Source organism: Gossypium hirsutum, chromosome D12 (genome assembly GCF_007990345.1).
Source record: "Gossypium hirsutum isolate 1008001.06 chromosome D12, Gossypium_hirsutum_v2.1, whole genome shotgun sequence".
NCBI lineage: Eukaryota > Viridiplantae > Streptophyta > Magnoliopsida > Malvales > Malvaceae > Gossypium > Gossypium hirsutum.
This window is the reverse complement of record NC_053448.1, coordinates 22352986-22376311: the sequence shown is the minus strand read 5'-3', so window position 1 is coordinate 22376311 and position 23326 is coordinate 22352986. Positions and strand designations below refer to the sequence as shown.

Sequence of the window (23326 nt, the reverse complement as noted above, 5' to 3'; positions counted from 1 at the left end):
TGAAGATAGTGAAGAAACTCATACGCAATCAAAATATTATCATGGATCATCCTCCCCGACACACGAAGGAACTTTAATTTTGGCTGATGTAGCTAGGAAGAACAACTTTTAGACTATTGGAATACGCCTTTAAGATGATCTTGTAGACAAACCTACATAAACAGATAGGACGAAAATTAGTAAGCTCACATGGATCTCTAATTTTAGGAATTAAAATTATCATAGTTTCATTAAGACTAGAAATATTTTTGTACCCATTAAGTACATCCAAGTAGAAGTTAATAGTATCACATCCCACAATCTCCCAGTGATGCTTGAAGAAGTTTCCCGATAGGCCGACAATACCAAGGGCTTTATTTCGATCCATCTGCTTAATAGCCTAAAGAACCTCCTTCTCTGTATAGTCCATGTTAAGCCACTCGTTTGTCTCCCTAGTCACACACTCCTTAATATACCCTATCTCTTTATATTAGCATTTTGACCTTTTGACCAAAACAATCTCAAAAAATAGTCTTTAGCCACCTGACTTATGTCCTTGCTATTCGTCACCCAGTTTCCTTCCATGTCTTTAAGCTTCTCAATATTATTCTTCTTTAGTCGTCCAGTAGCTTTAGCATGGAAATACTTAGTATTTCAATCCCCCTCCCTAAGCCATTTTGACCGAGACCTTTGTGCACAGTAGCTTTCTTCCCTGGCATAGAGAAAGTCACGCCTTCTGCGAGCTTCCTTCAACGTCTTCCCACAATCCTCTCTACTGGCAGAGTCCATGACCGAGTCAATATTTTTCTCTAATTTTTGCATGTCACTCTTCATTTTTCCATATTTCTTGCGCTGCCAAAGACCAAGGATCGACCTAACCCTTTCGATCTTATCCCCATAGTCTGTATCAACCCTGTTCCAAGCGTCTCCTATGATATTTTTTGCTTCTATCTCACCAGCCCAACAAACATAGAATTTGAAACACATTCTATGATCTTTAGGGTAATCTTTTGGTTTTCGACCCCACAAGTTTAAGAATCTCGTCGTGATTGGGCTGAGTTTGCCTCACCACTTAGTAATAAAAGGGAAGTTTTCTACCAATGAGAGTGAAGTGAGAAATCTATCAATCCTCTCCTTTATCAATCTGTCCCCACTCCTATTATTGACCTAGGTAAACCATCCACTATTAAGTTTGATATCCACGAGGGCCAAGTCATCCATAACCTCTTTGAAGTCATTCATATGCGCCTTCACCGCCCTGCGACTGTCTTCTTTCTCAGCGTCATTCAGAAATGAGCAGGGATTTAAATAGCGATTCGATATCAGAATAGCGACCGTTATATAGAGGTAGCAGCACCCTCTGAAACCACTATTGTTAAAAATAGTGGTCTGAAGCAGAGTCACACCAATAGCGGTGGATCGCGATCGTAATTTAACGGGTAACGGCTAATTATGGCAATAACGGGCCGCTATTCCCGTTATTTTTCATTACAGTAAATTAAAAAAAAGTCACCCCCTCTAAAAAAATCAACAGAAACACAATAAAACAAAAGGGAATATATTCCCTATCTGCAAAATCAGAGAGTTTTCAATCAAAAAAAGTAAAAAGAAGTCCAAATAAACAGAAAAAAGTAATCAAAACTCAAAAGCAATAGAAAATATGAAATTCTATTTCTTACATTTCGGCAAACAACAAGCAGCAAATGAAAGCAAGGAGCCGAGGACTTGAATCTGAAAAGCAAACCCTGCCCTAATCACTTGCACATTCAAAGATTGATAATTTTCAAGTAAGTACCTGAAATTTTATCTTGATTTTTGCTTGTTTGTCTTGAATCTACAGTGTAAATATGTTCTTTAAAATTGAGGACACCATTTGAATCGCTTGACGCCATCTATTTCCTCTTCGAAGTTCTAGGTTTCTTTTAGTTCTTTCTCAGCCCTTCTAAGCCAGTCCTTAACGTCTTCATAGATGACCTTAATTTTCCTTTTAGCCTCATCGACACAAGTTTTCACCCTCTATTTCCTCGATTTAAGTTCCTTTCGTTGATTCTTGAAATCTTCAACAATCTCTCCATAACAGAAAAAGTAATGGAGATAAGGTGATGACTGATGACTGATGCGTATTCTTTTACCTTGTTTTTCAAACTTCCAACAGCAGTAGAGGCAACATATTCAACCATTTTTGTTGATAGTCTGATGAGGTTGAAGTTTAAAGTTGGAGGCTACTGGTTAGGGAATAGAATCGTTTCATTTGATTTTGATTTTTCTATTTTTTTTTTGGTTTATGGCTTTATGGCTTATGGTGCTCTGTTTTGTTTTTTCTTTGGTTCTCGTTTTACTCATTAATTAGGGGCAGCCACCTCCGTTTTATCCACTAGAAAAGAGCCATGTAAATTGTACTTTTATTGAGAAATGGTAACCATAAAGTTTCTATCAATTTTTTAATAAAGTAAATTGTTAAAAATTTTCTTAAAACAATTATTGGAAAATTTCTTTATTAAATTTAAAAATATATATATCTCTGGACACAATTTTTAATATGACATGTAATAAAGTCTTTATAGTTAATTTTCCCCTTAAGTCCCTTAAGTCTTTGTTATCTATGAACAAGCATTCATATATTAAAAATTAAAAATATTTGAAACACGAAATTTTATCATATGTTTGTTGATAAAGTAAATGTTTGTCCACAAGAATCTAGAAAAGGATTTATGGAATTTCCAATGAAATGGTACCTTCAAATATAAATGTTAAGCAATTTAAGAATCTAATTGTAACAAGTAAAAAAAAGTAAAACATATCTAAGAAAAAGAAACAAAAACACTCCTTTTGAAAGAAATTAGAAAATGAAGATGTTTAGTTAGCTTATAAATAAAAAATAGTATTAAGTAAATAGAACACAATAAATGATTGGACAAGCAGAGGACTAAAAGAGAAAAAAAATGTTCATTTAATTTAGAAACAATAAATCAAAGAACCCAAAAATTTAAAGAAGAATCTTGCATGACCCAAATATTTATAAACTCATATTAGAGAGAAAAAATAAGAAGAAGAAGCTTTAGAAAGGCTTCTCATTTATTAGCAAAATTAACACAATAAAGAAAAAAAACTTTAGATTTAACTTAAGAGAGTAAAAAAATGATTTCTAAATATAATTTAGTTTGCAGAAAAACTTGAATTTTTAAATTTGATCCAATTTGAATTTAAATTTTATTAAGATGGAACAAAACAAACTATTTATACCAAAAACTTTGGAACCAAGTAATAATGGATTATAGTGTATTGTTGTTTTTTAAAAAATAAATAAATAAATTATGTATGGATTATACAATAAATTTAAAATTTTCATGTTAATGATATTTACTTTTTTTGTATTATATTGTTGATAATATAAGTAATGAGTTGCTTATATTTCTAAATATAATTTTATGTTTCTTATATATAATAAAAATAAAGCATGCCACTACGTGAAGAGTTCCCGACTAAAGGATTGGAGGGTGCACCAAGTAATGGTATAGGTTGGCACTTTGGAACTCCAGTGCCAAATGCGAAAGGAAATATCGTATGTAAACTTTGTGGTAAAATTGTGAAAGGAGGAATAACACGATTTAAAGAGCACATTGCTCATAAAACCGACAATGTTGCACCATGCCCTAATGTTACTGGTATGTGATACTTTATTATTATTTTTAAATGTTATTGTAAATTTATCAATAAAGATTATATATAATTGATAATAATATAAAGTGTGAATTATTTTTATTTTATTAACAGGTGTCATTAGAGAAAGTATGATGAATATGCTGAAAGAAAGAAACACAAAGAAAATAGACAAAAAGAGGAGAAAAGATGAATTCTTATATCAATTAAGAGAAGAGGATGATGAACACAAGGAATTCATTAATGAGGTTTCTGCTATAAGGCAAGCAACTCGAGAAAGTATCCAATCACAACACGAGTGGCATAGAAGGGAAGAATTCTGACGAAGTACTGGTGGTTGGGATAACATTTATGAAGAAAGACGATCTTCTCAAGAATCAGCTAGAGAATATCATAGAGAAAGAACACGTAAATCCATCCCAAGTGAGTCTGAGTTTGCCTTAAGGGGAGCTATAGCTGAATTGGTTAGAAGCAAAAGTTCAAAGCAACCAAAGTTCAATGACTCTTTTTTAAAGAGTTTTCGAAGGAAGATAGGTGAAGCGGTATCTAAATTTTTAATATATGAAAGACTTCCTTTTCAATCAGCAAGCTCTCCATGGTTGTATAACTTAATTCAAGTGTCAACAGAAGTTGGACAAGATGTAAAGCTCCCAACACCTTATGAGGTTTCAGATGTGTATTTGGAGTCAGAGTATCAACGAGTTCGTGATTGGGTAAATGGACTAAAGACTCATTGGAAAGAATTGGGTGCAACTCTAATGTGTGATGGTTGGACCAATAGTTTGAATCAAATGCACACCATTAATTTCCTTGTTTATTGCAATAAAGGAACCATTTTTTGGAAATCGGTAGATGTCTCAAGTGTCTCTAGTAGAGATGTTAAATTCTACTACTGTTTGTTAGATTCAGTTGTAGAAGAAATTTGAGAAAATTACATTGTCCAAATAGTGACTGATAATGAGGCAACAATGAAAGCTGCTGGAAAAAAATTAATGTTGAAAAGAAAACATCTATATTGGACCTCATGTGCAGCTCACTGCTTAGATTTATGCCTTGAAGATATTGGGAAAAAGCCCAGTGTAGCAAAAGTGTTAGATGAGGCAAAGAAAGTGACTTGCTTTATATACAATCATATTTGGACTGTTGATTTGATGAAGAAGTATACACAAGGGAAACAAATACTTCGACCTGCTCTTACTCGATTTGCAACTCATTTCATTCAACTTGAAGAGATAACAAGACAAAAACAAGGTCTGAGAGAAATGTTTAATTCAAAGGTCAGTATTTTATAATTAGTTAATATAATTACTTAAATATAGCAACCTTTAATGATTTTATTAGTTCCAAATAATTTAAATTATATTATTTTAAAATTTTTCTTATGAATATATAGGAATTTAAAGAATCAAAATGGGGACAGCAAAAGTCAGGGCCTGGTTATGAAGCCAAAAAATTTGTTTTGGGAAAAGATTTTTGGAAAAAAGCCAATGACCACATAAAAGTTTACGAGCTATTGATAGAGCTAAATGAGCAATTCAACAAGATTGTCGATATTTCACTGAGTATGAACAGATTATTGACAATAGATGGAATTTTATGCATTCCGACTTGCATTCAGTTGGTAAGATAAAATGTTTCATATAATTAAGAACTATTTTTATATTTTATTATTTTAAGCTTTAGATTACTATTTGATGATATTCTTATAAATTATACTTAGGTTATTTTCTCAATCCTCAATTTCAATTTGGGGTGGATCATTCTGAGAATGTACTAATAGAAACATTAGAAGGTACACGATTAGTAATTGAAAGATTAAAACCTTCTCTTGATACTCAAGTTAGAATGGTTAATCAGGTTAGATTCAAGTACTATTATTTGTAACTTAGTTACATTATTTGAAATAGAATTATTTTATTTTTATTTTTACTCTATCTTTTATTTATGCAGTTGTTACTATTTAGAGATAAACATGAGAAATTCGGTACTCCACAAGCACAAAGAGCTTGGAAGCAAATGAATTCGGGTAAATAATTAATTAAAGTATTTAATTTAATTTATATTATTTACTTATATTGTACATTTTAAAGTTATTTTGAAATTTAAATAATATTATGCAGTTGAGTGGTGGATAATATACGGCACATGTGTTCCCGAATTACAAAAATTAGCAATTAAAGTGCTTAGTCAAACAAATTTAGCATCAAATTGCGAACGAAATTGGAGCACATTTAGTTATATTCACACCAAGGCAAGAAATAGGTTAAAGTATAAAAAACTTAAGAAACTAGTGTTTACCTATTATAATATGAGGCTTCAGATAAGGCATCAAAAAAGAATGAGCACTGATGATATAAACACTAGTTTTAATCCTATCAGCCTTGATCATATCTTTGAAGATGTTGATCCACTATCAAAATGGCTTCATGAGAAAGAGAATCCATTGTTAGATGGTGAAAATGTCAGTGTGTTGCCTGTGGATACCTCTGATGATGAAATAGATGTTGATCAATCTCAACAATAAAATTTGTCTCATTCAAGTTCTAGTTCAACGCCAAGTCAAAGTGGTGATGGACCCGATGGTGGTGGTTTAAGTCCAATTGATGAGGATGATGGATATAGTGGTGATAGAGGTGAAATTAGGTCTTCTAATCAGTATGGAGGAGAATATGGGGTTGGTACCACTAGTGGACATTTCCGTGATAGATCAGAGTTTGATGGAAATATGTTTCCTGAACCTAGGAGAGATAGAAGTGAACCCAGAGCTCCATCAAAAGGAAAAGGCAAAAAACATACTTCTATAGGCTCTTCATCTGGTAGGAGATTGAGTTCTAGTAACCTTGGGTATAGTGATTCATCTACTAGCACTCAAGATTTTTATCCACCAGAACAACCTTCATATTTTCAACCTTCACATGGTTATCCACAACCATATGGTTATTATCCACCATTTCCTAATTATATCCTCCACATCAATTCTATGAAAACCAAGGTGAAAATGTTACTTTTTTGGATATATTTTTGGACAAAGGCCAAGAGAATCAAGTCAAGAATGCTCTCAAAGTGAAGGTGAAGGATTTGATCTTCCTCATCATTCCACTAATTGGTGAAAACTAAATCGTACCACCACCATTATTTGTAAGTTATGTTTTTTTTAAAGAAAACTTTTGTTAATGTTCTTAATTTTGATGATATTAAAACATTTAAAATATATCTTTAGATAAATGAATGTAGTATATTTTATGAAAAGATAATTAAGAATCGAAGCATGTTAAACTATATATGAAAGTAGAATGAGAGTGAGAATAAGTGGTAGGAAATAGGAATAATTAATGAGAATCTATACATTTATCAATTCTTTTTTTCATTTTGCTGCATAAAATGTTTATATCTTCACCATCTTCAAAGCTGTCAAGAAATATTGAAGACATCTCTCAGGTATGAATTTTCAATTATTTTATCTATAAAAACTTTCAAACTTATTAAATATGATAAATGTTTAATATTTCCTTTTTTTTACTTTGTTATTAGTTAATATAACATTCTTAGAAAATTCGTAAATAAATGTAAGAATAATTAATGATTATAAAAGTTGTGTTCTCATATCATATTAATAAAAGTTGATAAGTGTTAGAAAACACTCTAAAAATCATTAAAAGTGACTTTTTTATAATTATAATTATAATTATTATGTTTTATAATAAGTTGTGCAAATTTAAAAAAATTCACGACCGCGATACCCGCAGTAACCGCAATAGCATCCGTTATGTCCGCAACCGCGATAAACGCAACGCAACTGAAAACACGGCCACGACCCCAATTTAAATACCTGGAAATGAGTTAAAATCTCCCCCAACAATCCAATCCTCCCTAACCGAGTCCCCAACCCTACGCAATATATCTCATGAACTGCTTCTAAGATTCGGGTTTGCATGCCCATAGAATCCCCTAACACCCATATTTTTATTGCTCTCCAGTTTGACCATGGAGTCTATGTGATGCTTGGAGTAGCTTTGAATAGAGACATCCATCCCACCCCTCCACATCAGCGCAAGACCCCCACTCCGACCCTCTGAGTTAACAACTAATCCATTTTGCATCCTACATTTATTTTGAACCCTCCGAAAGTCATTAGGAGTCATTTTAGTTTCGCTAAGAAAAATAAGATCAGGGTTATTTGCCCCGAGAAGTTGCTTTAACTCCCTTAGTTTTGCGGGGTTCCCCAATCCGCGGCAATTCCAGCACAAGAACTTCATTGGTTGAATGCAACCCACAAAACTTCTTCTTTTGATAAGCTTAAAAACGCCAGGAGATTGATGAAAACTATTGCCTTTGTCACTTCTACAACCGCGTCAAGAAACTCGACAAGAAAATGGAGAAAGTAACACGATTCAAGCCACCGAAACGAGGGCATATGCCCAGCCAGAGAAACTGCGAGGGAAAAACACAACAACAAAGAGAAGCGAAGCCCAAAAAGCAATCCAGAACGAACCTATAACTCACCTTATCATACTACGAACATCACCCACCATCAAAACCTAACCCCATGCATCAAGAAGAAGAGTACAGGCAAGAAAGCAAAAAACGAAGCAGGGTTTAACAGTCCTAATAAACCCAGAAAACTAACTACAACTTGAAAATAAGCAAAAGAAAACTATAAGATAGAGATAACATTAAGATTCGTATTTTGCATGCAGTTTATGCTGTTAAAACGAAAGGAAACCCTAAAAGAAAATATCGTAGAAAAGTCAAAGAAAGGAAATCTGCCATTAATGGCATGCATGCAAAATGATTCAAAAACCATGCAGGAGACGTACTGGACCCATGCATCCAATCGAACGAAAAGGAAAAAGAAAAGAGATGAAAAAAGATCAAAGAAACGACAAAACCTTGGAAATCCCGATGAATAATCCCGTCAACGCAAGTTCTGAATTTGCTAAAGGAGAAACTTGACGAACCAGGAATAAGTTGCTCGTACATCCTCAAAAGGCCCGCCACCGCAATTCACGAACCAAACATGTAAGAGAACACCTTTACACCCTCGGGTAATACGCCACCGCTACAACTCCATCCCCACCGCAAACCGGGGCAACCACCATCCAATTATTCAATAAACAGTAATTATTCTTTACATTCATCACTCAAAATATTGTGTGTTTTTATTACCAATATGTGAATTTTAATTTTAAAATTAATTGATTACCATACACAGTCTACTCATTACTTAATAATGATTGTGTACACTTGTACAAATGACGTGTTACAAGTTTTTGGCGCCGTAGACAGAGACTGTTGCCTTAATATTTTTTGTTAAATTATTCTTTACAAATTAGTTTTATTTTATTTTTATTTTAACTTCTACCTTTATTAATTAATTCTTTATTTTTTAGGTGTTTATGAGCATAGATTGAATCATCGATTTATTACCTGTAGACCCTGAAATCGAGCAGGCATTTAGACAAAGAAGACACAAAAGATTAGCCCAAAGACAAGCTAAAAGGGACCTTAGAAATCAAAATGATGTTCAAGAAAATGGAGTCCCTGATGTTCACAATCTAATCCTTATTGTTGATGATAAGGATCGTGCCATAAAACAATACGTTGTACCCCTTTTTAATGAGTTAAATCAGGAATTAGGAGACTGGAGATTGAGGTACACCAATTTGATTTGAAGCCTGTGATGTTTCAGATACTTCCAACCATGGGCCAGTTTAGTGGTATGCCCACAGAAGATCTACACCTTCACATTCGACTATATATTGCGGTGAGCGATTCCTTTAAGATAGCCGGTGTAACTGAAGATGCATTAAGGTTGAAGTTTTTTCCATACTCATTGCAAGATCGAGCACGAGCATGGCTAAATTTGTTGCCACTACATTCAATTTCAACTTGGCAAGAATTAGCTGAACGCTTTCTGGTAAAATATTTCCCACCTAGAAAAAATGCTAAGTTGCGGAATGAGATCACCACTTTTCAACAATTGGATGACGAGTCCCTATACGAGGTGTGGTAAAGATTCAAGGAGTTACTTCGTAGATGCCCTCATCACGGGATTCCACATTGCATCTAGTTGGAGACATTTTATAATGGTCTCAACGTACACACAAGGTTGGTGGTAGATGCTTCTACGAATGGTGCACTATTGTCGAAGTCTTATAATGAGACCTACGAAATCATCGAAAGAATAACCAGTAGCAATTACTAGTGGCTAACATATCGAGCAAACTTAGGAAGACGAGTAGCCGGAGGGCATGAAGTAGATGCCCTCCCTTTACGCTTAGCTCAGGTATCTTCTATCTCTTCAATGTTGAAATAGTTTACTATGGCTTTAATCCTATTGCAGCCCAACCAGCTAGTCAATTCAAGGTTATTTCCTGCGTATATTGTGGGGATGGTCATTCTTTCGAGAATTGTCCATCAAATCTTGTAACAGCCCGATTTTGACACTAATCGGAACAATGGTTTCAGGACCACAAATCTGAGTTTGAAAAATATTTTAATATTATTTTATGTGTTTATTATGTGTGAATTTACTTGTGTGAAAATGTTGTGTGAAAATTTTATCGTTTGTGTGGTCGATTTTATAAAAGGACTTAATCGCGTAAAATGCAAAAGTGGCTAGCTATTTGTTAAAGTGCTATATTGCCATGGATTTTATAATGTGGGGTCCTTATGTTGATATTATACCATTGAAATTTTGAGTGGACTTTTATGGACATGGTTAGTTAATTATTAAAGTAAAATCATTAAGGTTAGTTTTGTAAATTAGTTAAATATATTAATATAATAAAACATAAAATAAAAGCCATGCATGTTATTCATTTTTTTAGGCCGAATGTGAGAAGAAAAGAAATTCATTTACCTTGTTAAGGGTTCAGCACTTTGGAGTTAACATTTAGGTATGAATTTTGTTTGATTTTCGATAATTTTTACGTTTTTGAGATCGTTGCTTTGCATATTACCTAGCCCATTCTTTAATTTTTGAAATTTATGATGAATTTGATATTTTCCACTGTTGATAATGTGATGAATTTGTTGTTTGATGATGAAAAACAAATCTTTGATGTTTGATTATCATGTTTAATTAAGTGATTTTTTTTTGATAAAAATCCAAATTAGGGATTTAATTGTGAAATTGAAAATTTAGGGGCTTAAATGTGAAATAAATGACATGCAAGGACCTATATGAGACTAAGGAATATTTGGCCAAAATATAGTGTAATTAATTTGGAATATTTTGTGTTTTTGTACAAATTGGACTAAATTGTAAAAGTGTAAAATGTTAGGGGAAAAATTGTAATTTGCTCATTCATGTGTTTTTAGGCTAAATTGAATAGAATGGTGTTTAAATAAACTTAATTTGAATATGTTTAGATCAAGAATTAAAGAAATCAAATTTGGATCAGGGAAAGACAAAAGTGGTTGAGTAGTCGATTTAATAGTCGACGATATTCGAGGTAAGTCAATAAGCATTTAAATGTTGAACTAACTATGATATATATATTTGTTATGCATTGAAATGAATTATTTGAAGTTATATAAGCTAGGGTCGAATGTAATATTGTGAATTGATTATATTCCGAGAATGATTTAATTTAGATGTGAATTATGTGAAAGACCGATTTTGTAAGTTCAGGCTTTATGCCTAGCAAGCTTTATGCTGGTGAATTATATCAGGCTTTATGCCTAGCAGGCTTTGTGCCGGTGAATTATATCAGACTTTATGTCTAGCAGGCTTTGTGCCGGTGAAATGTATCGGGCTTTGTGCCTAGCAGGCTTTATGCCAGTTTTTTATACAAGGCTCTATGTTCTATAAATCTTATGTGAGCAATAGTAAAAGCAAATAAATGTGTTAAGAAAGCTAAATTATTCAGGTATGTGTTAGCCATTAGCTTAATTGGTGATAAGGTAAGTTGATTATTTTAAATTGATAATAGTTTCAAATGAAATATAGAGTATGAGTTAACCATTTGAGTATAAGCATGTTTTGGCATAATGATTTATTGAATATTCGGCTTTGTTAAATATTTATGTGTATTTGGCCATATGGTTTGTTTATATGAAAAATACAATGTGATCTTTATTTAAGTGTTATATGGTACAAAATATTAGGATACTTGGTTTATTTAACTTAATGATGGAATAAGTATTAACATATATATATATATATGAATTTTTGCTTATGAATTACTAAGCTTTAATAGCTTAATGTGTGTCTGTATTTTTTTACCTCTATTTTATAGATTTTGGAGTCGCGTTATGAGCTAGGGGATCGTCAACATAGTCTATCACACTATCGACCATCTTTGGTATTTTATAAATTTGAATTTGAACCTATGGCATGTATAGTCTAGTTAATATGTTTAATTTTGGGATATGTGATATGAGCCATGCGAAAATGGCTTACTCATTTTGGTTAAGCTTGGTTTTATGTTTTTGATCTATTTGATATATATATATGATGTTTAAGCTTATGTAAACTTTGGTTATATATATAGAAGTGTGATGTGTTTAGCATAATTGTTAATAGTTGTATAAATTAGTTATTTTTAAGCCTATTTGCTGTATATATGCTGTTATATTTTGGTGTAAAAGTGCTGTTAAATTTGGTATGTATATGCTGCCTATTTACTGTATATATGCTGTTAAATTTTGGTGTAAAAGTGCTATTAACTTTGGTATCTATATGTTGCCTATTTGCTGTATATATGCTGTTAAATTTTGGTGTAAAAGTGCTATTAAATTTGGTATGTATATGCTGCCTATTTACTGTATATATGCTGTTAAATTTTGATGTAAAAATGCTGTTAAATTTGGTATGTATATGCTGCCCATTTGTTGTATATATGTTGATAAATTTTGGTGTAAAAATGCTGCCCAATTTGGTATGTATATGCTGCCCATTTGTTGTATATATGCTGTTAAATTTTGGTGTAAAAGTGCTGTTAAATTTGGTATGTATATGCTGCCTATTTGCTGTATATATGCTGTTAAATTTTGGTGTAGAAGTGCTGTTAAATTTGATATGTATATGCTGCCTATTTACTGTGTATATGCTGTTAAATTTTGGTGTAAAAGTGCTGTTAAATTTGGTATGTATATGTTGCCCATTTGTTGTATATAAGAGTTGTCCAAACAAGGTAGATTGCCTATATTATAATATGTAGTATAGTTAATAAATTGAAATGAAATAAATGTGTACAAATAAATGTTTGGATACATATTTGATTTATGATATATAATCTTATAGGTTTGGAAAAGTTTTAAGAATTTGAATTATATCAAATTTTGATTAGGTAAATGATAATGATATGGTTGAATTTTGAAACATAGTTGGTATATGTACTTTGATTAATGATGCATGTTTGATTTTAATTGATTATGTGCTTAAATATATATATGTGGTTGAGTTAGTATAAAAAAAATTTTGAGTTGGGTTTTGATCGGTAATGCCTCGTAACTCTAATCCAGTGACGGACACGAGTTGAGTTGTTACATTTTATTGGTATCAGAGCTACGGTTTAGTCGATTCTAGGAATAACGTAACGTGTATGAGTCTAGCTACACATGCCATATTTTATACTGAGATAGTGTGATGACTTCTAACATCTAAAGAAAATGTGTTTTCATATAGTAATGGATCCTGATCAAGCCGTAGCTGATGATGTGGAGAGTATAGCGCCTGCTCCCGTGTAAGGGATAGAGCCAGTAGATTCTAGACCGACCTCGAGTAACCAGGAGGGAGAGGCTAAACAAGCCTTTTACCAAATGATGAACGACTGTTTACACAATATATACGGACTAATCCGACTGCACAACAACCTCCACCCTGACTAATCCATCCTCGATTCCTATTATACCTCAAGTGAGTGATCCATTGAGATTGCTTAAGCCTCTTGTTGATAAAATTTGAAAGTATGGGGCTGAAGAATTCAGAGCCACTGATGATGAGGAGCGAGCTTAGTTTTGGCTCGATAATACTATTCGAGTGTTTGACAAGTTATCTTGCACCCCTGATGAGTGTTTAAAATGTGTCATATCTATGTTACGGGACACGGCATATCACTGGTGGAATACACTATGTGCAAGACGTTTGAAGATGGACTGAAAGAAGACATTAAACTTCTAGTCGGCATACTTGAAATAAAAGAGTTTGTAGTTCTTGTTGAGCAAGCTTGCAAAGCCGAGGAGCTCGGGAAAGAGAAAAGAAAAGTTAATATAGAAGCTAGAGATTTTTGTAAGAGATCGACGAGTAAGACTTTTCACTTAGCGTCGAAGAAATTCAGAGATGCTTCTAGTCAATTTAGAACTACTTCAGACTTTTCTAAACGAGATCGAGACTGACCTCCTGTGAGTTCACGAGTAATTTCGATTGCTAGTGTTGGCAATGATCGAAAGAACAGACTCGAGTGTAAACATTGTGGTAAATGGCATTTTGGAAGTTGTAGATTTTATGATAGAGCTTTTTTTAAATGTGGATCCAAAGATCATTTTATTTGAGAGTGCCCAGAGTTTGCGGGTCGAAATTCGGCTCAGAATACGAGATCAGGCAACATTGCAGCTCGAGGTAGACCATCCAGGAATACGGGTAATATGAGTGGCAATCAAAGAGGTACTAAAGATACATCTATTAGATCTGAGGCTCGCGCACCTGCCAGAGCCTATGCCATTCGAGCACGTGAGGAGGTGTCATCCCTAGACGTCATTACTGGTATTTTTCACTCTTTATGATACTAGTGTTATTGCATTGATTGATCCTGGTTCGACTCATTCTTATGTGTGTAAGACTTTAGTATTCAGTAAGACTTTGCCTGTTGAGTCTACTGAGTTTGTAATTAAAGTATCGAACCCCCTGGGCTGGTGTGTTTTGGTTAACAAAGTGTGCAAGAATTGTTCATTGATGATTCGAGATTCATGCTTTCCAGCTAATTTAATGTTGTTTCCATTCGATGAGTTTGATATAATTCTGGGTATGGATTGGTTAACTTTGCATGATACTATTAAGACCTGCAAGTGAAAAACTATTGATCTACGGTGTCAGAATGATTAGATTATTCGGATTGAATCTAATGATCTGAATGGTTTACCAGCAGTGATATCTTCGATGTTGGCTCAGAAGTATGTGAGAAAAGGTTGTAAAGCTTATCTTGCATATGTTCTTGATAGTAAAGTGACTGAAAAGAAGATTGAATCCTTGCCAGTTGTGTGTGAGTATTCAGATGTGTTTCCCGAAGAATTGCCAGGTTTACCACCTATTCGAGAAGTAGAGTTTGGTATTGAGTTAGTACCGGGGACGACTCCAATTTCGATAGCTCCGTACTGTATGGCACCGACCGAATTAAAAGAATTAAAAGCACAGTTGCAAGAGTTGACTAATAAAGGTTTCGCACGACCGAGTTTCTCTCCTTGGGGTGCACCAGTTCTATTTGTGAGAAAGAAAGACGGAACTATGAGAATGTGCATTGATTACCTGCAGCTCAATAAGGTGACAATAAAGAATAAGTATCCGTTACCACGGATTGATGATTTATTCGATCAGTTGAAAGGGGCTACTGTTTTTCGAAGATAGATCTAAGATCAGGCTACTATCAGTTGCGGGTTAAAGACTCTATGAGCCAAAAACTGCTTTCCGAACGAGGTACGGACATTATGAGTTTCTGGTTATGCCTTTCAGACTTACTAATGCACCTGTTGTTTTCGTGGATTTGATGAATCAGATCTTTAGACAGTATTTGGATCGGTTTGTGGTAGTGTTCATAGATGACATTCTGATCTACTCCCATGATGAGGCAGAGCATGTTGAACATTTGAGACTCGTGTTACAAACTTTACGAGATAAACAGTTGTATGCAAAATTCAGTAAATGTGAGTTTTGGTTACACGAAGTCAGTTTCTTGGGCCATGTTATATAAGCATCGGGTATTCGGGTTGATCCGAGTAAAATTCAGCTATACTTGATTGGAAACCTCCGAGAAATGTTTCAAAAGTTCGAAGTTTTCTGGGACTTACTGGTTATTATAGATGGCTCGTGAAAGGGTTCTCTATAATTGTGACCCCGATGGCAAAGTTACTATAGAAAGATTTTAAGTTTGAGTGGTCAGAAAAGTGCCAGAAAAGTTTCGATCAGTTGAAAGTTCTTTTGACCGAAGCTCGAGTATTAGTTCAGCCAGAATCGAGTAAAGAGTTTGTTATCTATAGTGATGCATCTTTAAATGGTTTGGGCTGTGTTTAAATGCAGGAAGGCAAAGTTGTAGCCTATGCCTCAAGACAGATAAAGCCACACGAAAAGAACTATCCGACGCACGATCTGGAATTGGCCGCTAATATGTTTGCGTTGAAAATATGGTGCCACTATCTGTTTGGTGAAAAATGTCATGTTTATTCCAATCACAAAAGCCTGAAGTATTTGATGACTCATAAAGATCTGAATTTGAGACAGCGCCAATGGTTAGAATTGTTAAAAGATTACGACCTTGTGATTGACTATCATCCGGGAAAGGCTAATGTTGTTGCTTATACCTTAAGTCGAAAATCATTGTTTTCTTTGCGTGCAATGAAAGTGCATTTAGCTATGTCTGATGATGGTACGATAATAGCTGAGTTAAAAGCAAAACCGTTATTTGTTCAATAGATTTGTGAAGCTCAGAAAGTCGATGATGATTTAATTGCAAAACGAGCTCAGTGTGACTTAAATGTTGATTCAGAGTTTCTAGTTGATTATGTGTTCCGAGAAATTTAAATTTAATTCAGATGATTTTGAATGAAGCTCATAATAGTCGATTTTCTATTCATCTCGGTAGCACGAAAATGTATAATGATCTGAATCAGCACTATTTGTAGCATGGTATGAAACGAGACATTTTTGACTTTGTTTCGAAATGTTTAATTTATCAGCAAGTTAAAGCTGAACATCAAGTACCGTCTGGATTACTTCAGCCTATTATGATTCTAGAGTGGAAATGGGATCGAGTCACGATGGATTTTGTATCCGGTTTACCATTGACACTGAACAAGAAAGATGCAATCTGGGTTATTGTTGATAGGTTGACAAAATCGACACACTTTATTCTGATTCGCACAGATTTCTCGCTTTGTAAACTTGCTGAATTGTATGTTTCTCAAATTGTGAGTTGCATGGTGTGCCTATTTCTATTGTTTCAGACAGAGACCCGAGGTTCACATCGCGGTTTTGGAATAAACTACAAGATGCTTTAGGTATGAAACTACATTTTAGCACAACTTTCCATCCGCAAAAAGATGGTCAATCCGAACGAATCATTTAGATACTTGAGGATATGTTGAGATGTTGCATTCTCGAGTTTGAAGGTACGTGGGGACGATACTTACCTTTGATTGAATTTGCATATAATAATAGCTTTCAATCTAGTATCAAAATGGCACCTTACGAGGCTTTGTACGGTCGTAAATGTCGTACACCATTGTATTGGACTGAGCTCAGTGACAACAAGATACACGGGTCGATTTGATTAAAGAGACTGAACAAAAAGTGAAAGTGATTCGGGATAGTCTGAAATCAGCATCGGATCGTCAGAAGTCTTATGCGGACTTGAAAAGAAAGGATATAGAATTTCAGATCGAGGACAAAGTGTTTTTGAAAGTCTCACCGTGGAAGAAAATACTCAGATTTGGTCGCAAAGGCAAATTAAGTCTGAGATTCATTGGACCATATGAGATTATAGAGCGTATCGGCCCGATTGCTTGTAGATTATTGTTGTCATCTAAGTTAGAAAAGATTCACAATGTATTCCATCTTTCGAGGCTTCGTAGATACAGATCCGATCCTTCGCATGTGATTAGTCTGACTGAGATTGAAATTAATTCTGATATGTCATATGAAGAAGAACCGATTAGCATTCTGGCTCCTAAGATTAAAGAATTACGAAATAAGAAAATTCCGTTAGTCAAAGTACTTTGGCATAAACATGAAGTTGAAGAAGCAACTTGGGAGTCCGAAGATACAATGAAAGAGCGCTATCCAAAACTATTCACCGGTAAGATTTTCGGGGACGAAAATCCCTAAGGGGGGAGAGTTGTAACAGCCTGATTTTGATCCTAATCGGAACAGTGTATTCGGAACCACAAATCTGAGTTTGAAAAATATTTTAATATTATTTTATGTGTTTATTGTGTGTGAATTTACTTGTGTGAAAATTTCTTGTGAAAATTTTATCGTTTGTGTGCTCGAATTTATAAAAGGACTTAATTGCGTAAAATGCAAAAGTGGCTAGCTATTTGTTAAAGTGCTAAACTGCCATGGCTTTTATAATGTGGGGTCCTTATGTTGATATTATACCATTGAAATTTTGAGTGGACTTTTATGGACATGGTTAGTTAATTATTAAAGTAAAATCATTAAGGTTAGTTTTGTAAATTAGTTAAATATATTAATATAATAAAACATAAAAATAAAAGCCATGCATGTTATTCATTTTTTTTGGCCGAATGTGAGAAGAAAAGAAATTCATTTACCTTGTTAAGGGTTCGACACTTTGGAGTTAAAATTTAGGTATGAATTTTGTTCGGTTTTCGACAATTTTTACGTTTTTGAGATCGTTGCTTTGCATATTACCTAGCCCATTCTTTAATTTTTGAAATTTATGATGAATTTGATATTTTCCATTGTTGATAATGTGATGAATTTTTTTTTTGATGATGAAAAATAAATCTTTGATGATTGATTATCATGTTTAATTAAGTGATTTTTTTGATAAAAATCCAAATTAGGGATTTAATTGTGAAATTGAAAATTTAGGGGCTTAAATGTGAAATAAATGACATGCAAGGACCTATATGAGACTAAGGAATATTCGGCCAAACTATAGTGTAATTAATTTGGAATATTTTGTGTTTTTGTACAAATTAGACTAAATTGTAAAAGTGTAAAATGTTAGGGGAAAATTGTAATTTGCTCATTCATGTGTTTTTAGGCTAAATTGAATAGAATGGTGTTTAAATAAACTTAATTTGAATATGTTTAGATCAAGAATTAAAGAAATCAGATTTGGATCGGGGAAAGACAAAAGTGGTTAAGTAGTCGATTTAACAGTCGACGATATTCGAGGTAAGTCAATAAGCATTTAAATGTTGAACTAACTGTGATATATATATATTTGTTATGCATTGAAATGAATTATTTGAAGTTATATAAGCTAGGGCCGAATGTAATATTGTGAATTGATTATATTCCGAGAATGATTTAGTTTAGATGTGAATTATGTGAAAGACCGATTTTGTAAGTTCAGGCTTTATGCCTAGCAGGCTTTGTGCCGGTGAATTATATCAGGCTTGATGCCTAGCAGGCTCTGTGCCGGTGAATTATATCAGACTTTATGTCTAGCAGGCTTTGTGCCGTGAAATGTATTGGGCTTTGTGCATAATAGCTTTTTGCTGGTGTTTTATACAAGGGTCTATGTTCTATAAATCTTAAGTGAGCAATAGTAAAAGCAAATAAATGTGTTAAGAAAGCTAAATTATTCAGGTATGTGTTAGCCATTAGCTTAATTGGTGATAAGGTAAGTTGATTATTTTAAATTGATAATAGTTTCAAATGAAATATAGAGCATGAGTTAACCATTTGAGTATAAACATGTTTTGGCATAATGATTTATTGAATATTCGGCTTTGTTAAATATTTATGTGTATTTGGCCATATGGTTTGTTTATATGAAAAATACAATGTGACCTTTATTCAAGTGTTATATGGTACAAAATATTAGGATATTTGGTTTATTTAACTTAATGATGGAATAAGTATTAACACATATATATATGAATTTTTGCTTATGACTTACTAAGCTTTAATAGCTTAATGTGTGTCTGTATTTGTTTACCGCTGTTTTATAGATTTTGGAGTCGCGTTATGAGCTCGGGGATCGTCAGCATAGTCTATCACACTATCGACCGTCTTTGGTATTTTATAAATTTGAATTTGAACCTATGGCATGTATAGTCTAGTTAATATGTTTAATTTGGGATATGTGAATATGAGCCATGCGAAAATGGCTTACTCATTTTGGTTAAGCTTGGTTTTATGTTTTTGATCTATTTGATATATTTATATGATGTTTAAGCTTATGTAAATTTCGGTTATATATATAGAAGTGTGATGTGTTTAGCATAATTGTTAATAGTTGTATAAATTAGTTATATTTAAGCCTATTTTTCTGTATATATGATGTTAAATTTTGGTGTAAAAGTGCTGTTAAATTTGGTATGTATATGCTGCCTATTTACTGTATATATGTTGTTAAATTTGGTATGTATATGCTGCCCATTTGTTGTATATATGTTGATAAAATTTGGTGTAACAATGCTGCTTAATTTGGTATGTATATGCTGCCCATTTGTTGTATATATGCTGTTAAATTTTAGTGTAAAAGTGTTGTTAAAGTTGGTATGTATATGCTGCCTATTTGCTGTATATATGCTGTTAAATTTTGGTGTAAAAGTGCTGTTAAATTTGGTATGTATATGCTGCCTATTTACTGTATATATGCTGTTAAATTTGGTATGTATATGGTGCTCATTTGTTGTATATAAAAGCTGTCCAAACATGGTAGATTACCTATATTATAAGATGTAGTATAGTTAATAAATTGAAATGAAATAAATGTGTACAAATAAATATTTGGATACATATTTGATTTATGATATAGAATCTTATAGGTTTGGAAAAGTTTTAAGAATTTGAATTATATCAAATTTTGATTAGGTAAATGATAATGATATGGTTGAATTTTGAAACATAGTTGGTATATGTACTTTGATTAATGATGCATGTTTGATTTTAATTGAGTATGTGCTTAAATATATATATTTATGGGAGGAAATTTTGTGGTTGAGTGAGGATAAAAAAAATTTTTGAGTTGGGTTTTGATCAGTAATGCCTCGTAACTCTAATCCGACGACGGACACGAGTCGGGTTGTTACAAATCTCGAGTCAATTTATTACGCGTGGAATCAGTACCAAAATAGAAGTGGATAAGGACCACAGTCCGATTTCTATATAACCCTTCATGGCATAATCATCCAAATTTTTCCTAGAGTAACCAAGGAAATGGATCGAACAACACCTACATGCAACATAGACCAAGTTAATCTTAAGGGTTTAATCAGTAAGCTCGAAAACCACTACAAGCTAAATCATCTATCAATCTGGAAAATTTTTTGAAAGTGTACGTGACGAAGAATAATGCCTTAATCCAAAGGCAAGCAACAACACTGAAAAGTTTGGAGAACTAAATGGGCCAGTTAGCTACAAAACTTCGTAATAGACCATAAGGAACCTTGCCGAGCGATACCAAAAATTTAAGGAATTTGGGTAAGGAACATTGCTAGGAAGTTGCTTTACGAACTGCTAAGAATTTTGAACCCAAGAAAGCTATGATTGAAGATTAACTTATTAAGAAGAAGGAAAGTCAACCAACAGTTGAAATTCCTTTACCAGAAGAGCCAAAACTTACAAAGACTGATGAGCTAAAATCTAAACTAGTGAATTATAATAAGCTAACACATTCTTTAGATACAGATTTATCTCCTCAGAAAAGTTGTCCAGTCCAAGCCAAAGTTCCAACACCTCTATATCCTCAAAAATTCCAACCAAATTAACAGAAAAAAAGATGTGCAATTCAAGAATTTTTTGGATGTTCTAAAGCAACTTCACATCAACATCCTGCTAGTGGAGGCTTTAGAACAAATGCCCAACTATGTCAGGTTCATGAAGGACATTCTTTCAAAGAAGAATAGACTTAGTGGTTATGAAACTGTAGCTTTGACAAAAGAGAGTAGTGCGTTCTTACAGAACAAGCGGCAACTTGATGCTCTAATCTATTTTCAAGCTATTGGGAATAGGTGAAGTAAGACACACGACCGTGACACTCCAACTGGCGGGTCGATCTTTAGCATACCCAGAAGGAAAGATTGAGGATGTTTTGGTAAGAGTAGATAAGTTTATTTTTCTTGTTGATTTCATTGTCTTAGATTTTGAAGCAGATAAAGAAGTGTTGATCATCTTGGGGAGACCTTTCCTAGCAAGGGGAAGAACATTAATAAACGTGCAAAAAGGCAAACTCACCATAAGAGTTTAAGACGATCAGGTAACATTTAATGTTCTTAAAGCAATGAAGTTTCCCGATCCGATGGAGGAATGTTCAGTGATGGAGGAGTTAGAAACCTTAGTTTCTATAGAATGGGAGAATGATTTCATGAAGGACCCATTAGAGAACACTTTAGGGTCTAAACCATTGGAAAACAAAGAAAGTAATCAAAATATGGCTTTGATGGAAGCTAATTCAAGGAACTATGTTTAACCAACTCGGTTTGAACCATTAGAGTTGGAAGCTCAGGAATACACACAACCAAAGTTGTTACCCAAACTTGAACTTAAGGTACTTCTTGCTCATTTAAAATACGTTTATTTGGGTGATTGTTTTACTGTGTTTGTGATTGTTTCAGCAGAACTAATAGAACACTAAGAGGAGCAGCTGATCAAAATTTTAAAGAAATTTAAAAAGGCGATTGGTTGGACCATAGCTGATATTCGAGGAATAAGCTCGTCCTTCTGTATGTATAAGATTATCTTAGAGGAGGGTGAAAAAGGTAGAATCAATGGGAAAAGGAGACTCAATCCTATCATGAAAGAGGTAGTTCGAAAGGAAGTTATCAAATGGTAAGATGTGGGAATTATCTACCCCATCTGGCAGATAGTTCATGGGTAAGTCTGATACAGTGTGTACCGAAGAAATGTGGAATCACGATTGTTGAGAATGAACGTAACAAGTTAATCCCGATAAGGTCGAACACGGGTTGGAGAATTTGTATTAACTACAGAAAATTGAACAAAAGCACTCGGAAGGATCATTTTCCATTATGTTAAAATTTACTGATATGACAATATTTACTGATATGGTAAATATTTTTTTAAGGTTTTCATGGATGATTTTTCTATTTTTTTGTAACTTATTATGTTTGTTTAAGTAATTTGGCTAAGGTATTGAAGAGATGCGAAGAAACAAATCTTGTCCTTAACTGAGAGAAATGTCATTTTATGGTTAATAAGGGAATTGTCTTAGGACATAAAATTTCTAGAAACGGGATTGAAGTTGACAAAGCGAAGGTGGATGTAATTGAAAAATTACCACCAGCAGTTAATGTGAAAGGAGTTATAAGTTTCTTAGACCATTCTAGTTTTTACTGAAGGTGTATCAAAGATTTTTCAAAAATTTCCAAGCCCTTATTAGAAAAAGATACAATTTTTGAGTTTAACAAAGCATGTTTGGAAGCTTTTGAGGAATTAAAAAGTCGATTAATCTCAACCCTAATAATCGTTACACCTGATTGAAACTTACCATTTGAGTTGATGTGTGATGCAAGCGATTTTGTTATTGGAGGTGTGATGGGTCAGAGAAGAAACAAAGTGTTTCATCGTATCTACTATGCAACCAGAACTTTGATAGGAGCCCAGCTTAATTACACAGTAACTAAAAAAAACTCTTTGCTATAGTTTTTGCTTTTGAAAAGTTTTGTTCTTATCTCATAGGTACCAAAGTCACAATATTTATTGATCATACAACTATTAAATACTTACTCGAAAAATAACATACCAGCAAAGGAAGAAATTTTTTCACGATAGTCGGTATTATTTTTGGAAGGATCTGTTTTTGTTTAA

The 23326-nt window shown here is 33.5% G+C and overlaps 1 non-coding gene across 1 annotated transcript; it reads right to left on the bottom strand.

The window, feature by feature from the left end:
* Positions 1-9587: 9587 nt before the first annotated feature.
* On the bottom strand, positions 9588-9693 carry LOC121224759 (small nucleolar RNA R71). Its single transcript, XR_005922504.1, has one exon. It is a non-coding gene; the product is annotated as a small nucleolar RNA R71 (small nucleolar RNA).
* Between the last annotated feature and the right edge of the window lie 13633 nt (positions 9694-23326).